The sequence below is a fragment of the Gekko japonicus genome, unplaced genomic scaffold (assembly GCF_001447785.1).
Source record: "Gekko japonicus isolate JY-2015 unplaced genomic scaffold, Gekko_japonicus_V1.1 scaffold2380, whole genome shotgun sequence".
NCBI lineage: Eukaryota > Metazoa > Chordata > Lepidosauria > Squamata > Gekkonidae > Gekko > Gekko japonicus.
Genome location: NW_015164268.1, coordinates 79,531 through 87,784, shown reverse-complemented (window position 1 = coordinate 87,784; position 8,254 = coordinate 79,531). Strand labels below are relative to the sequence as shown.

The 8,254-nt window shown below is 43.2% G+C and overlaps 1 protein-coding gene across 1 annotated transcript in view; it reads right to left on the bottom strand.

Annotated features, from left to right (window-relative positions):
* The window catches only part of LOC107108309 (immunoglobulin superfamily member 3-like), a 33,926-nt gene that overhangs the window by 7,016 nt on the left and 18,656 nt on the right, over window positions 1-8,254 (bottom strand). The window lies entirely within an intron of this gene.

Sequence of the window (8,254 nt, the reverse complement as noted above, 5' to 3'; positions counted from 1 at the left end):
AGCATTGACTCATTTACTAAAAACATGACTAAAAATCTATCATCAGACAACGTCTGAAAAGGCCAGCTTTGAAGGACTGAAGTATGGAGCAGATGTGTCAGATACTATTCACCGTTGATGGACCATTTAAGTATTCAAACTCTCGACTGTTATTTTGAGAAGTGAAGCCTTCGTACGGGAATAGGATCATAATACCTTTATAATACCTTTATTCTACCCATAGTAAATCATACAAAATTAATCCCCCAGCATTGTTAATAAAAACGCTACTACATTCTCTTTGATTTCTACTCTCTGGCCTTTGAGTTCCAGTTAGCACTAGAAATTCAAATCACTGATGGATTCTATATTTTCATGAGTGTGGCCATTGCATCTCTGTTCTAATAGCTTTTGGTGCAACCTAGTCTTGCCCACTCTGGGGCCCTGCCCTGCCCTTGGATTAGTGAAAACCAGGTCTCCTGCTTTATGTTGCCTGCTGGTCCACTGCTGGTCCCAGTGGGAAGTAACAAACATTTTAAATGGTTTTACCATAGTGTTTTGCTCAAATCCTAGATTGTCACCTTGACATTACACCAGCAACATGATGTCACTTCTGGTTTTTGTCAGAATTGACATTGCGCCACGGGCACAGCACCATTTCCCCTGTTCTCACTGGCCTTACTCATTTGATGGTTGCCAGGGTGGTGGGAGGACAGCTTCATCTGATGCTCTAGAAATCCCCCAAATCTATAATCCTTTTTACCACAGAGTTGGGGAGAATTCCTAGAGGTTTGCACAGCACTGTTTTTTCACTCTGTGCTCCCAAATGCTCCAGCCCTACATAAATTCCCAGGTGACAACCGTAGTGTAACCCAAGGTATTTTGCACTGGGTTCAAACAAAAAACTAAGTACAAAGAGCTTTCTGAATCACTAGCTTAAAACTGTAACATTGCAGAGGATTTCAACCATGCCCTCTACTGCAATCCAATTTTAGTGTATGTGATGCTGAAGCAATCAATATCTACCTGCCCCCATTTTTTCTCATATCTCCTGCCCCCATTTTTTCTCCTAAAAGCTCACTACCTTTTGATCTTTAGCTGAACCTAATAAATATATCAGTAAATGTATAATATTGTTTGTGTTAAGAATTTTTTCTAATGATCCAACATGCCTGCTTTTTCCTTTCTTTAAAATTGCACATAATTGTAAGATAGAATGTAGCTTATTAGAAGCACACACACGAAGTGTAAGTCTAATATACATTCTTAGCATCTCTGCTTAAATGATTGCTGGTATAGTAACAATGCAAGAAATTACCTCTGTCCAAGACCTGTGAGTGCTATTGTCAGTCTAGGATTGCTTATACTGAGCTACATGAATACTTCATAATAATTCCCTGCATCCTCATTTTTATAGCCCTCCTAGACTGCAAGCTCAGCAAAGGATCAGGCTAAGCAAGTCCACGTGTCCATCACAGCCATCTCAGAAAGAAAACACTTTGAATGGGATGCACATTAGTTAATATCTTAATTGAACAACAAAAGAAAAAGCCAGTTTCATTAATGTTAGAAGTATTCCTGGATTCAAGTCTGGTGTTTGCAGAACAAGTTGGAACATTTGCTTGGACTGCCTTTTTCATTTATATTTTGTGATTGAGGACGGTGCAGTCACTGTTTAGTTTTGCCAGGAAATTTAAGGCCTCCCTTTTCAAACTGTCATTTGGCTGACACCATTTTAATAGTCTTGGATTGCTGACATTTTATTATGAAAAAGTTTCTGCTATTTTGGGTTATAAAATATGTTCAAATATATATCTGTAGACAATAAATAAATGCTTTCATTAAACTGAAAATTAAATTTATAAACAATGTATTTTTTCTTTTATGTTTTAATGACCAGGTAAGAGTTCAAAGAGGTCATAAAGAAAGATAAAAGGGAGAGAAGTCAGTTGATAATGTAACTGTCAGAGATGTTTTCCAGTCAGTAGAATTACACATATCTCACCACTAAAGAACACCAAACAAACAGAAAATATGGGCCTATGTTGCTTATACCAATCTCAGGCCAGTTCCACAAGGGTTATCTGCTCCATGTTCAGTGCTGTTGGGAAGCAAGCGGTTTCCCCCCCTGTTTCCTCACAGAATTGCAGAGATATGAGGGGAAAGGCATATGCCCACCACAAATAGAAGAGACAGATACTTTTGTTTGTTTGTTTCACAGAACCTTACACATTCAATGGTATACCAATGCAGTAATATGAAACCACCAATTAAGAAAAAACTGAAAAAGCCTTGGTGGCATGGGGAAGGGGAGTGGCCACTGCAGGGGGCTGTAGAAGAGAAACTGCAGGGAGATTTGTCATGTGGAAGCCAAGCCCTATTGACACTGTGTTCCATTAGCAGATACATTGGCAATGGGGAAACCATGTACATCTGTTCCCATGTCCCCTCATTGTTTATGGATAGCTTTGACAAATCACTTGCCTGTGGAGAGCTTTGATTCTTCAAAAGCTGTGGGTCCTGTTTGTTTGATCTATTCTGTACTTTGCATTCATGCCAGCAAACAGCAGCTCCAAACATTTTGCTTGCACCAGCACTGATGACTGGCAGTGTGTGTGAAAAGTACTGGGTCCAGACGTGTTGGTAAGTGAAATAGCTCATAGTTTATTTCAGCTCAGGAAAACAAGACAAGGAAAGTTGGACCTGAGGCCTGCTTATATTCCCATTGTGAACCACACCCAAACACACACCCACATCTGTGATAGGATTATTTACAGTGCACTTGCATTCCATAGGTCACTCTAGGATCCTGACCGCCCGATTGGGTGCATTCTAGGATCTGTGCTGGCTATTGTCTAAGAGAGTGAAGCTTAAGCCATTCGCATGGCTGTGTGAGGACCCGACCGCATGTGCGGTCTATGTAAGAACACAATAGTGTGTGTGGTGGGGATGGGGTAGATAAGAGGCAAATGCTATGCTTGTCCTTCCCCATCTGGGCACCAGACAACATCTTCTCAACAACTTGAGTGCTGAAGTCAGTCAACCACACATAGACCACTGATTACATGTATTTCTGTCATTCTTTTTTCAACACACTTTAACATTTTTAGTGAATGCAGCCATTAGGGTAGCAGTTTCAAAGAAAAGATGTGTGCAGGGCATTAAAATGCCTTTAAGGTGCCAAAAATCACCACCCTCAAGCTGTTTTTTATCCTGAAAATGGGGCCTGGAAGTTTTCCCTAGTGAACTGTTTAGGAGCAGGAATTTGGGGCAGAAAAATGGCATGGGAGGAAACTGAATTCTTAATATATGAAATGGCCCCACTGGGCCATCCTAACTTTATTGGGTTCCAACTAGAGGGGGTGGGGGACAGAACTGGGAACTGAGCTTGCATTTAATGGCCTATAAAACCAGGACCTTACTCTGTTCTGACCCAAATCTAGAATTTTTTTGGATCAGAGATACAAGGCCAAATTAACTGGATGAAAAACAACGTTCTTTCCAGAAATGTGCTTCCCTATTGAAACTACTAGGAATCAAAGCAAACACCATGATGGTGAATGAAATGAGAAAACAAGTCACTGTTGTGCTCTTAGTTTAATAGAAACTAATGCAAAACACTAGCTATACAGTTATGACTGCATTAAGACCAGACAATAATGCAAAGCATTTTTATCGAAAGAGATCCAAGATAGGTTTCAGGATTCCAAGAAAGGCAAAATCTGCTACATGTTAATTTGTTCTTTTTGCCAGATACATTCATTGGTATAAACTAGGTCATCACACTCTCACATGAGTGCCAAAAACAGCTCTAGAAGCATCATTTTCTTCAAGGCTAGAAGGGAAAAATATCTAATGCCTCTTTTTCAGCTCAGAAGACTTTAGCAGCCACAACTATTAAATATAAAAAGGAATGCCTCTAATTTCTATCACTACATCTCCCACCTTAACTATTTTACAATAAAGTCAAATATTGCATAAAGTAAAACATAATATTGAAAATAAATATATTATCTGTAAAAATTACCTTCAGTAATTAGTACCCTAAATTACACTGTGATCATCGCGCACTAACATCTTTTTAGAAATCATTCTGGAGATTCAGTCTTTCTAGTCAAATGCTTGACTATTTAAAAAAATTAATATTTATATATTGGTTTAGTATGAATGTTTAATGGACCCTCCTACTGAAAGTCACATTCAAGTTGATTGCATATATTTATTTAGTTTTTTTATTTAGTTTTCTTAATTTATATCCCACCTTTCTCCCTAATGGGGACTCAGGCATTCACTGTAATTTGTGAACAGGTCTTGTGCATTCAATGGGACACTGTACAGTTTAAATGCTGAGACCATTTTTCTTCCTTCTTCTAAATCCAGAATAATTTGCTTCTACCTCTAATCCAGAGTAACTGGGCACATCATTATTATTGTTGTTGTTTTTTTAAAAATCTGGCAGCATCTCACAGTTAAAACAAACTTTTCCCAGATGCTTTGCACTGTTTAGGAGCATGTTCCATTCCACAGTTTTTGCTGGCTTGTCTCTTTTTCTGTGTCCCCCCACCCCCCAGCATTTGCTTGTGAGGAAGGTAGGGTTGCCAGCCTCCAGGTGGGGCCTGGGGATCTCCCGCTTTTACCACTGATCCCCAGCCAACAGAGATCAGCTCCCCTGGAGAAAATGGCTGCTTTGAAGGGTGGACTCTATGGCATTGTACTATCCGGAGGCCCCTCCCTCCCCAAACCACACCCTCTCCTGGCTCCACCCCCAAAGTCTCCAGGTATTTTCCAACCCAGACTTGGCAGCCCTAGAGGAAGGTATTTCTATTTCTGAAGATTTTCTTTCACTTTACGTTAAGGGCATAGACAATACCTTCAGCCAAATTCAGATCTTTGGCCTGTGCCATCACAGTCTGAGGCCCTACAGATCTGAAGAGCTTTGCTTAGAGATAAATCTCACTTAAGCAGCATCCGGTCTCTGGGCACATTATCTCTGTTACTGCAGACAACTTGGTCAGAGATTCTCTCAAGTCAACAAAACCACAATTTTTACTGAGCCACCTCGATTCTTTTAACACATTGATCCATAATTCAATCTGACTTTTGCATGCATGTAAAAAACATAGGTCTTTCAAAAGCTTCATTTTCCTAAGCATGCAATATTCTTCAAAATCATATATTATTGCTTTAAGTTTCATATTCTCACCTTTAGCAAACCCAAAATTATAATAAAATGTCCAAAGCTTCTTGTCCAGTAACATACAGAAAAGTGAAGGATTTGATTTTATCAGTTTTCTTCCCTGCTTCTATAGCTACCAAGCTGAGTTCCAATTAGCTGAAATCTCCTGTTACTTTGAGACTTAATAGGATATCCATATTTTCCCAAGACCCTGTAATTCAGCAGTATTTACACAAGCTTTCTTGTTTCTTTGGTGGTGGCTCTCACAGCTCTTGTCTTACAGTTCTAACACCAGGTTTCTAGCCCCACAGAAATGGCTTAAAACAACTTCAGTATGTATAGCAACTAAAACAGCTTGTACAAGCCCATAAGCTAGGGGTGCCAGCCCAGCTCCAAGTTGGGGGTGGAGACTTCAAAATGCCATTGCACAGCGCCACAAGGTCACTTCCTGGCAGGCCTGTAGCCAGGATTTTGTAAGTCAGGGGGCGCTGATGTCACAAAAATTAAAAAATAAAATTTTAATAAAATTTTAAAAACTCACGCTCACCAGTTGGAGCAGGCAGGAGCAGTTGGAGCAGGCAGCCGCTCATCCATGGAGGTCTCCCATGTTAGGACGGGGGGCTCCAGCAGCAACAGGGCAAGGGGACGGGTGAGTGAGCACCGACATGCACTGGAAGCTGAGTGCTGTGGAGCTGGCCTCCACTGGCGCTCCAGCTGGGCACCCAAACACAGGAGGAGGAGGAGGAGGAGGAAGAGACACCCTGGAGGCACAGTGCAACTGCCTTGGCCCTGCAGAAAGTTCCTGCACTGTCAAAGCCCACCGGCCCCACCTTGCCTGCTGGCCCACCCGCCTGGCTGCCTCGTTCTGCTTCCTGCAGCAGTGACACTTGAGAAAGGGTGGCAGTGGCGGGGAAGCAAGCTGTGCTTGGGGTAGGGGCAGTGGCAGTTCAGCTTTTGTGGAAAGGGGAAAGTAATGCTCAGTGTCGCTTGGGGCTAGAGGGCTCCTCATCCTAGCCTAGCAGGAAGGTAGGAGGGAACAAAAAGCTTCCTTTCACAAGATGGTGTGATGTTGAACACCCATCCCCAACTACTAGAAAAACTTCACAAGCCGTGCTTGGGGAAGGGGCAGCAGGGGGAAGCAAGCTGTGCTTGGGGAAGGGGTAGCAGCAGTTGGAAGGGGCAGTGGGGGGAAGCAAGCTGCGCTTGGGGAAGGGGCTGCGGCAGTGGGCCCAGGCTAGATGGATGGGCTACATGGAAGTTGGGGGGCCTTGTTAGGAAGTTGGGAGGCCGGGCCCCAAAATACCCCATTGTAGCTACAGGCCTAGCTGGGATTATAATTCAAGGGGTTACAGAAAACACCAGAAGCACTGTGGGCTGTTAAATGTGTAAGAGTTTATCAACTGGGCTCAGTTGCAAAATGAAAATATAGCATGCTATGCATTCTTAGGCTAAGAACGCTTTGGCCCATGCCTTACAATCTGCTCGCCATGACTGTGACTTGCTCCGGGAACAATATGAAGAGGAACAAGAAGCCAAGAGTGAGCTCCAACGTGCCCTGTCCAAGGCCAACAGTGAAGTGGCCCAGTGGAGAACCAAATATGAGACAGATGCCATTCAACGCACGGAAGAGCTGGAAGAGGCCAAGTAAGTCTTGGAGCAGGAAAAGCTAAGATCTGGGTATTTTATTGTATTAACTGGTTATTCACATGATTGTAACTTATACATCATATTTCAGAATGGGCACATCCTTGAAGGTGCAGCATGAAGATGCAACATATCAACATATTTGAGGGTACAAAACCAGGAGGGTAGGGAGAAGATGGCATTTGGAAACTCTGATTGTTTTCACACAGTTTTGGTACACGCAGATATACATATATGTCACTGAACCTGGTGTAGAAGAACATTCACCACAATTGCAACATACACACAGCCTTCTCCCCAGGTTCAAACTTGGAGGAGGGGGTGTCTGTTTGAGGAGGAGTTGGCTTTGTGTAATGCTGGGTGGCTGGTTCTTGCATTAGTCACAATACTTCCTTAGAATAAGGCTTTGCCCATTCGTGTCAGCCATGAAACCTACTCCCGCTTCAAGCAGCAAAAAGCCTTTTTTTGAAAATAATAGTTCCAAACAATCTTTTCATCAAATAAACAGATCTCCCCTTATTGCTGATTTATCAGAGTGCACCAGAAGTGCAGGAGGGAGAGCAACAGACACCTTTTAGTTTTCTCTACCTCCCTAATCCACATCTGTTCATGTGGATTTCCATGCAGCCTTGGTGGTGGAAAATGCTGTCAAGCTGCAGCCAACCTATGGTGTTCCTGTAGGGTTTTCAAGGCAAGAAAGGAACAGAGGTAGTTTGCCATTGCCTGTCTCTGACGGTATAAAGTCCAGTGTAGGACAGAGCTGCGGTGGCTCAAGTGGTTAAGACGCTGAACTGCAGGCTGTGGAAGGTCGGTAGTTCAGCGGTTTGAGATCCGAGTGTGCCGCATGACGGAGTGAGCTCCCGTCTCTGGCCCCAGCTCCTGCCAACCTAGCAGTTCGAAAGCAAGAAATTGCAAGTAGATAAATAGGTACCACTTCGGTGAGAAGGTAACAGCATTCCGTGCGCCTTGGTGTTTAGTCATGCCAGCCACATGACCACGGAAACGTCTTCCTGAGGGTAACCGAGTTAACCTATTGGGGCTTGATTGGTTTGAACCCCTTGGTATTGGTATTACCGGTGTAAATACTGTGGTGCAAAGTAAATGGGCCTTACTGTACAGCGAATTTCCTGATGTGTTTGGGGGAGGTCTGGGTAAATATACTGGGCCCCCGGTGTTGTTTGAGCTCGATCCCGCGGTAACGCCAATCCGCCTTAAATATAGGAAAGTTCCTGTCCCGCTTAAGCTGAGGATCGACACTGAGCTGGACAAGCTCATTGAACAGGGAGTGTTAGAGCCTGTCCCATTCAGCAAATGGGAAACACCCATTGTGACCCCTGTTAAACTGGACGGATCGGTGCGTATATGTGCTGACTATAAATGCACAATCAATCGGGCATTACAGCAGCACTCATACCCCGTGCCGGTGATTAGCCACATCCTGGCATCGTTGGGGGG